Raw genomic sequence first — 9,262 nt, 5'->3', positions numbered from 1 at the left:
TTTCCCTTGCGTGAATGACAGGACAGACTAAAAAATACAGCCCTGCAATTAATCTGCCTTCACCGCCGCTCCCGCCAGCAGAGCCCTGAAACAGGACACGGCCACCTTTCCGGCCTCTCGGCGCTGCGGTGGGGTGGGGTGGGAGTCTCCCACGATCTCCCGCCAGCGAGCTGCCTTCGGTGACTGACTCCGCGGAGGCTGCCTGGAGGAGCGCGTGACTGGGCGCAAGGCGGGGACCGAACACACCGTGACTGTCTTCCAGGGAGTGGACCTGCTTAGTTTGCTGGTCTGAGGGGACAAAAAGCCAGGATTCTGGAAGGCCTGAGTGCAGACTGGAGAGCTGCATTCCTCTCAATCTGTGTACAAATCTGAGCTTTCTCTTTGACCCTTTAAAAAAATTTACTTTGCAGATCCAGTCACTAAAAAGAAAAAATAAATGAGCTCATTCAGAAGGCCCTGCCGAGGGGCGGGAGGGGGAGTTCAGGAATAGTTGATGCGAGAACAGAGGAAAAGTGAAGTCACAGCAGCAAAGCGTCCCCAACCAAGTCATTTCACACCCTTAAATCTGAGTGTGTTAGTCAGCAGACACCTGATTCGACCCAGAGAATTTATGGAACCTGAAACCAGTGGTCGCAGCGGTTCTGACCCAGACTCTGCCTCCCTGTTGAGGTGGTCAATGAGAAAAGGCGTTGGGGTGGAGTAGGGGGGAAGAGTCTGGAGAATTGTGAAATCTCTACTCTCGTTGCTTTAGGTGAAAAAAATAAAATTCCTAAGTCCTGGAGACTAAGTCCTAACACAAGTCAGGGGAATCTGACCAACCCACCCACGGCGCGACGGAACCCCAAGGAAATTAGCAACGTGGCTGTCGCACATGAGAACGAGCATTACCATTCCTATTCTGCGCCTTAAAATGCATGCAAATACCTGCAGAGAGAATCCATAAGGCATCTCCAGGACCGGTGTCCAAGAATGAAGCGGGGAGCTCATGGGCAAACGGATGAAACCAGACTGGCCGTGAAGAGCGCGACGCACGCCTGGACTCGGGACGACGGCACGTTTTGTCAGTGTCTTTCCTGCACGATCACCTGCCAGGCCCACCCGAGGGTTATTTAATACTGAGGTCCACCACACTCAGACCCACCTGAGGGTCAATATTTTAGACTTTATGGGCCATTTGGACTCTGTCACCAACGCTCAACTCCATGATTACTGCCACAGAGAGTCTGAACGAGGACTTGCTCTACCGTTGTTTTTTTAAAGTCAACCTTTATGTGTTGATCAGAGCAATTAATTGATGAAAATGTGGCCTGATCTTGTCTGATGTGAAATGAGCGAAAAAGACGAAGGTGACACCTGTGAAGCCATTTTAGAAATGGAGTCATGAAGTCACTACCGGTGACTGCACTACCTGTCTCGTGAACGAGGCCAAAGAGCTTTGGATTCAGTCAAAAGCAATTGCAAGAACCCATCAAGCAAGTAATTGTTTGGGAGCCTCCCTGGTGGCGCAAGGGGTTAAGCACAGCACTGTGAACTTTCCACAGGCTCTGCAGCACGAGTGTGACCCCCCCCCACCCCCCGCCAGGGAGCTCCCCACAGGGCGCAGCAGACCTCTCCTGTCTCCCCGCTGCTCCCCTCAGCAGTGCTTTTCGATCCGTCTGCCTGTTCTGCTCCCTGTTCTGTCTCTGGTGAATCCTCTCACCCCCCTCCCCCCGCATCTCTGGCTGGTACCCCAGCTCTTGTATGCACAAATCTTTTTTTAAAATGCGGATTTCCAGGCACCGTGCATGAAGCCAGGTATCTCTGCAGGGAGGGCTTTCTCCCGTGGGGAAGAGTCAGCGCCTCTGAAGACAAGATCAGATACGTCTCCCAACATCAGGAGAGCGAGTCAACTCCGCAGCCAGAGCTGTAGCAGCCTGGTCCAAACCACCCGCTTCTCCAGCTACAGCATCGGGGTCATCGTATAACCCTCCATTACCGACACGCCCGGCACGTGGGTGCTTGTGCAACAGCAAATACCACACCCCTGGCCAGGGAGAAACGCGCGCTCCAGAGAACAAACACGTTGGTCACACCAAACTTCAGCTAACAGCCCAGGGCCTCCGCAGTTCCCTGCAGGTGGGCTGCGGGGCGAGGACCAGTTTACAGCTGGGCATTGTGCTGCTTTGAACTGTTGTACATAATTATTTTTAAGCTTTGCCTCTGTCCTGACGCATCCCTGCAGGAACGAATGCCGCCAAAGCGATGCCGGCTTGTTTCGGGATGATCTGCAATGCCTTGACCTCAGCAAGACACGCATTTCGGATGGGAGACGCCTGAGCAGTCTGCCTCTGCCTCTCCCGACAGTCCAACCTGCGCACGTTCCCTTCCACCTGAACTAGCACAGCCGGGAGGGCTGCGCCTGGCACCCAGGAGCACCGTTCAAGGTGACCTTTGACCAAGGACACTTTCAAGGAGAGACCTGAGGCCAAAAGGGAGACTGTGAAATGGACAAAGGGACCCTCAAGTCCACGGGAGCCGGGAAGACCTGAAGGGAAAGTGCTCACGCAGGACCCGTCCCTGTCTGCAGCCCCCGGGAAGAGGCAGACCTCGCCTTCTCCAAAGGAAGCAAAGTATTTTACAGGGTCCTCCCTGGGGGTGCAGGGGTTAAGCCTCAGCACTCCGAAGCTAGCAGCAGCCTGCGGATCCGCAGGGAGCCACCCACAGGGCACAGCGGACCTTTCCAGACTCCCCGCGGCTCCCCTCAGCAGTGGATCTCAGTGGCTCCGCCTGCTTTGCTCCCCGCTCGCTCTCTGGTGAGTCCTCTCACCCCACCTCTGGCCTGCACCCCACTTTTGTATGCATAAATAAAAATACATCTTTGAGGGGGAAAAAAAACCATTATAGCGCTTTGGTTAACCTCCAGAGCGCTGAGAAGGACGCCTGCGGCAATGCCGCGTGTTCCCGCGTGTGCGGAGGGACCTGCCGCGGTCACCCACCCGCCGCCGGGCGCGCCGAGGGCCGGACCCGGCCGCGCCCACCGCGCGTGTCCCCGCCGCCCGCACCCCTCTCGGGTTGGTCCGTCCCCGCAGCCGCCTCCCCCGCCGGCTCGGGCTGCTCTCCGCGGCCACGTCCGTGCTGGCGCGGCCTCGCCTCGGGGTGTGGGGGCCGCTTGAGCCAGGCCGAGGAGAGGAACCGTCCCGGGAGGAGGGGACGCCGCCCGCACCCCGGGGTCGGACCCCACGGGCGGGGACGGGGACGGGGAGCGGACACGCGGGGTGCGGAGAAGCGGCGCGGCATCCGCTCGGGCTCCGCCCGCCGGCGCGAGCCCACCCGTTCCCGGCCGCGGCCCCCGGAGGGGCGGGCGAGGGACCACACCGGGACGCGCCGGGTGCTGCCGGGGGGCGCCCCCGGAGGCGGCCAGAAGAGCGGGCGCGCCCGGCTGGAGGCGGCCCCGGCCCGGGCCGCGGGCTCCGCGCAGCCCCCACGCCCCCCGCGCCCCGGGCCGGCCCGGCCAACGCCGCACTCAGGCCCGCACGAGCTGCGCCGGGAGCGGGACCCCGGCTCAGGGCGCGGCCCCCCAAGAACAGCCCCGCCTCGGGCCCAGGGCAGGCGGCAGGTCGCGCCCGCGCCTCGGCCCCGCGGCTCAAGGGCAGGTTCTCGCCAGGCCCGCCCGCCGCTGCCCGCCGCCCCCGCGGGGGCCTCCCAGGGCCTCCCCACCCCGTGCGCGCTCGGGGCGCAGACACCCACTTCCTCGCTGACACCTGCTACAGGGTCGACGCGCCCGAGAGCCGGGGCGCATGCCGGGGGTGCGGGGTCGGAGGACGCCCCAGGGACGGCGCGGGGAGCAGCGCAGGCGGGGGGCCGGGCCCCGGGCGCCGCGAGGACAGAGGGTCCTCGGGACGCGGCCGGGTCCAGGCTGGGCCGGGCCCCACAGCGCCCTGGCGCCCCGCACGGCGCCCCCTTCCCGTGCGTGGGACCGGCCCCGCCCCGCCCGGGGCCCCTTCCTCCTGCCCCCCCCCCCCCCCCGCGGCCGCGAGCGGCCCGGCCGCAGCTGCTCGGGCGCCGGCAACAACCGTCTTCCTAAACACACCCCGGCGTGGCCGCCTCCCCCCAAGCCCCGCGTCCCAAGGCTGCCCCGCAGGTGCTGCGCGGGCCCGCGAACACCTGGAAGCGGCTTTTGAGGCCATTTTCAAACAGCGACGCTCACGGGCCCCGCCCGGCACCCGCGTCTCGCCCGCGCACCCTCCGGGCGGGACAGAAGGAGCCACTCAGAATTTTGTCAAAAGTGCACGGAGGTAAAGTGGCTCTAAGGCCGACCATGGGTTCTGCACGACAACATTTAAAGTGGAAAGTCGTCAAGGGCCTCCCCGGGGCGCAGGGGCTGAGTCTCAGCACCGCGAAGCTGCCGCCGCCTCTGCAGCGCGAGTTCCCTCCCGCCAGGGCTACCCCCACGGCGCGGCAGACCCCTCCTGTCTCCCCTGCTCCCCTCGGCGGTGGATCCACCTGTTCCGCTCCCCGCTGTGTCTCTGGGAGTCCTCTCACCCCCGCACCTCTGGCCTGCACCCCACTTCTTGTAGCATACATAAAATCTTAAAAAAAACCCAGTGCGTGGCTCTGGCGCCCGTGGAGGCGTGTGTCCTGCACACACGTCACTCCCGGAGGAGAAGGGACGGGCGGCGGCGTCCTGCCCCGCGGGGCGCGGGTGCCGAGGCGTCCGCGCACCCGGTGTCAGCGGGCCGGGAAGGGCACTTCACTGTTTGTTTTCAAGAGTTTTCCCGGTTCCGTCTGTCACGGCTCGGGAAGCACCGGGGGCTGCAGCCCCGCGGCTCCCGCGCCGCGTCTGTGTAAACGCGCCGGCCAAGGGGCGCGGACCCCGCAGAGCACGGCCGGCGCGGCCCGGGGCCCCGGCGAGCCGCGGGGCTTCCCCTGCGACGCAGCCAGCTCGGGCCGCGCTGCCGGCGGCCGCGGACACCTCAGCCCCCGCTTCCTCTCCGCGGCGCCGGGTGCTGCCCAGTCTCCCGAGGCCCGCCCCGGGACACCCCGACTCTGCTCTACTGGACAGACGGAACCCGAGCCCGGAGCCCCGACCGGCGCGCGTCTCCGCAGGGCGCTCCGGGGTCAGGACGCGACCCCTCGGCGCGCTCACAGCGGGCTCCACCCGAAGACCCAATCCGCACGGTGGGTGCCGGCCATGGGGTGCAAAGGGGCTCTGCTCACAGCAGCGCGCACAGCCGCGCAGGAGAGCCGCGGGAGGAGGGCGGCTCCGCGCCCCCCGCCCCAGCCCGCCCGCCAGCGCCCCGGGCTCCCCGCGGCGTCGGAGATGCCGCACCAGCCCCGAGATCTCAGTCCCACCGTGGAGCGCCCGGGGCCACCCGCGGGGCGCGCAGCAGAGTCTCGAGCCCAGGCCGAGCTCAGGACTCAGGCCCCCCCGCCCCCCCAGCCGCTCCCCACAGGCCCGCGCTGGGGTCTCCGTGGGGTCTCCGGCTCTTTCACGGGTTCTCTCACTGCACTTTCCTTTGGGGCGACGCCCTCGTGAGCAGTTATTCTGCCGGGGCTCCGGCGGGGGCGCGGCCCAGCGCAGGGGGGTCAGTCCTGGGGCCCCTCCGGGACCTCCGCTGGGGGCTTCGCCAGGAGCGTCCCGACCGCGCCCCGCTCGGGGCCTCGCCCGCCCGGGACGACCTTCTCTCTAAGCCACTGACCACCCAAGTCGTGACGCGCAGGACGCGCGGGGACCCCGAGGCGCCCAGCAGCTCCCCCACAGCTGCCCCGCGCACCCGCCCCGCAGTTCCCGCCGCGGAGGCCGCGCCCAGCCCGCCCCTCCCGGGAGCGCCCGCGCCCGCCCGCGGCCTTTCCCAGCGCAGACCACCCCACGAGGACGACAGGGCGCGGCCTCTGCCACCCCCCTCCCCCACCCCTCCCCTCCCCCGCCCCCCGCCGCGGACAGCCCCGAGCCCAGGAGGCGCCGGCGGGGCAGCAGCTTCCCTCGCAGCGAGGCCCCGGGCCCCGCGGCGGGCAGGCAGCTCCGGCGCCCCGTGCGAGGAGCAGCCTCCCGCCCGCGAGCCCCCTCAGCGGGAAGAAGGCCCGGCCGGGCGGCGCCTGGGGCGCGAGCACCCGCCGCGGATCCCCACATGCCCCGCGGGGACTCACCCCCGCCCGGAGCGCAGTCGGGATGTCGGGGTGCGACTCCCCTAAGCAAGTTGTGAAACAGGCGCCCGAGCGCTGCGCGAGACCGAACCTGACTCACCCGCGCCGGCCCTCAGGGGCCCCGACAGGCCGCCCGGCCCCCCGCGGCCCCCGCAGCCGCGCGCCCGGACTCCGACTAGCTCCTCAGAGCAGCCGCCACCTCGGCCTCCCCTTCAACACGGGCGCGCGGCGCGAACCCCGAGTTCCCAGAGGCCACGTCGCTCCCCCGAGGACCCCCGCCAGGAGCCGCCGGCCGCGGGGTCCCCGGTGCCCGCGCCGGCCCGTCTCCCGCGCGCGGGCGAAGTTCCCAGGAAACTTCACGCGCCCGAAGTTGGCGCTTGAACCCCGCGCCGGGCGGGCGGGCGGGCGGGCGGCGCGCGGGCAACGGTCCGGCCGCACAAAGCCCATTGTCCTCGGCGCTGCGCGTCTCCGGCACCGGCAAGGCAGTAGCTTGCGCAGTTATCTCCACAGCGGGCGGCGTCGCGGCCCGACCAACAGCACAAACTACTACCTCAGCCAGGGCCGGCGTGGGCGCCGCTCTCGTCCTCGTCCTCCGCCGCCCGCCCGCCGCGTCCTCGGCCGGCGCGCCCGGGCGGCGGCGCGGGCCCGGCGGGCGGCCCGAGTGGGGGGCCGACGCCCCGCGGTGAGCGGCTCCCGCGCCTCCGGCCGCGCCCCCGCCCGCTCCCCCGGCGACCCCGGGCGCTCCCCGGCGGGCGGGCGGCGGCTGCGGCGGCTGCGGCACCCACGGGCCCGCCCCGCCGCGGACCCCAGCCCCGCCGGCCCGCCGCGCCCCGCGCGCCCCGGCCCCGGCAGGCGTGCGCCTCCCGCCCGCGACCACGCAGGCGCCCGCCGCCATCTTACATCCGGGGCCGCGGCGCCCCCGCCCCGCGCGCCCCGCCCGCCCCGCGCGCCCCGACACCCGCCCGGGGCCCCGCGTCCCGCCCGCGCGCGAGGGCCGCGCGCCCCGGCCCTCGCAGCCGAGCGGGGCGCCCCCAGCCGGCCCCGGCCCCGGCCCGCGAGAAGATGGCGGCGCCTACCGCCGAGTCAGCGGACACGTCGTCCCGGCCGGCGTCGAGTTCCGGCGGCTCCGACCCGCCCGCGGGGCCGCCGTCCAGGCTCCGCCCGCCGCGCCGCCGCCAGCCCGCGGAAGCCGGGGGGCCGCCGCCCGCTTTATTGCGCAGGCCCGCTTTGTGGCGCAGGCGCGGCGGCGCGGCGGCGCGGCGGCGCGGGGCGGGCCGGAGGCCGGGGCGGGGCGGGGCGGGGCCGGGCGGCGCCGCGCGTCCAGGGGAAGCGGGAGCCGGGGCGCCCCGCGGACTCGGCGCTCCCGGCAGGCTCTGCGCGCCGCGGGTGCCCTGCGCTGCGGGACGGGGCGCACGGGCAGGCGCGGCCCCTGCGGCCCGAGTTCGAGCCCCGGCCGGGAGCGCCCCCTCGGCGGCGGGTTTCGGTGGAGCCGCCCGCGCTGCCCCCCGCTCTGTCTCTGGGGCGCCCTCTCGCCCTGCCCACCCCGGCTCTAATGTGCCTGAATAAATTTAAAACCCAAAGCCCGCGTGAAATCCCGATGTCCCCGGGCGCCCCGCTGGTGCCCCCCGGACTCCGGAGCGCGCGGCGGGGCGTGGGCCGAGATCTGCGCCGCCTCGGGGCGTCTTCCCTCCAAAACCACAGTCTCGGCGCCCAGCCCCCCACACCGTCCCGGGCGCCCAGAGCCCCCCACACCGTCCCGGGCGCCAGCCCCCCCACTCCGTCCCGGGCGCCAGCCCCCCACACCGTCCCGGGCGCCAGCCCCCCCACTCCGTCCCGAGCGCCAGCCCCCCACACGGTCCCGGGCTCCCAGAGCCCCCCACTCCGTCCCGGGCGCCAGCCCCCCCACTCTGTCCCGGGCGCCAGCCCCCCCACTCCGTCCCGGGCGCCAGCCCCCCACTCCGTCCCGGGCGCCAGCACCCCCCCCACCGTCCCAGGCGCCCAGAGCCCCCCCCCACCGTCCCGGGCGCCCAGAGCCGCCCCCCAAGCCGTCCCGGGCGCGTTGTCGCGTGCGAGGTCTCATGTCTGGGTGCTCGAAATCACGGATATAAGCAAATGCACAGCGCGACGTCCCCGCGCCCGCCGCAGGTGCGCCCGCGCCCAGGTGTGCCCGCCGCAGGTGCGCCCGCCTCAGGTGTGCCCGCCGCAGGTGCGCCCGCCTCAGGTGTGCCCGCCGCAGGTGCGCCCGCGCCCAGGTGTGCCCGCCGCAGGTGCGCCCGCCTCAGGTGTGCCCGCCGCAGGTGCGCCCGCGCCCAGGTGCGCCCGCGCGCAGGCTGCGGGACGGGGGCCGCCTCCCCGCCCCGAGAGAGCGTCCCCGCGCGGGCCTGTGCGCGGCGGGCGGGCGTCCTCCCCGCGGCCCGGCCTCTCCTCTCCCGCGCCCGCACCCGAGGCCGCCCCCGGGGCCCCGCCCGCCCCGCCCGGGGCTGGCGCCACGCGGGCCCCCGCCCGCGGCCCTGCTGGACCCGCTCGCAACGCCCCGCGCCCGCGCCCGGCCGCCCGCCCCGCCGGCTCCCCGACGTGCAGCCCACGGCCCGCCCAGAGCCCGCGCCCGGGGCCCCGCGCCCAGCGGAAGCGCCCGGCCAAGCGAGGCGGCGGCTGTCGGGTCACGCCCATCCCCCCCCCCCCCCCCCCCCGGCCGGCCGCGGTCCCCGGGAAACGCCCCCGCGAGACCCGCCCCGCCCCCCGCCCCCACCCCCGTCGGGCGCGCGCGGCGCGAGGCGAGGCCGCGGGCGCCGCTTGTTCCCCGCGACGCGTCACGTCGGTGGCGCCCGAGCAGGAGCGCGCGGAGCCCCGGGAAGGACGGCCTCGGGGAGGCGCGGGCTCCGCTCCTGGCCTGACGACTCGCGCCGAAGCTGCTTCCCCCGACCCGCGGGAGGCGCGCCCGGGTCGCCGCGTCCCTCGAGGCCCGACCGCCCCGCGAGGCAAAGCGCGACGCGCCCAGGTCACGGCGCAGGAGGCGAAGCGGGCTCGGAGGCTCGCCGAGGCCCACACCCGGTCAGGGGCGGCCGGGGTTGGGGTCTGGGGAGCCCGGCCCGACTCCGGCTCCCGCCGCCGCCGCGCCGCTCCTCGTGATGCGGCCCCG

The sequence above is a fragment of the Talpa occidentalis genome, unplaced genomic scaffold (assembly GCF_014898055.3).
Source record: "Talpa occidentalis isolate TD23 unplaced genomic scaffold, MPIMG_talOcc4v2.1 talOcc4.16, whole genome shotgun sequence".
Lineage (NCBI taxonomy): Eukaryota > Metazoa > Chordata > Mammalia > Eulipotyphla > Talpidae > Talpa > Talpa occidentalis.
The sequence above is the reverse complement of the archived record's forward strand: the minus strand, read 5'-3'. Positions refer to the sequence as shown.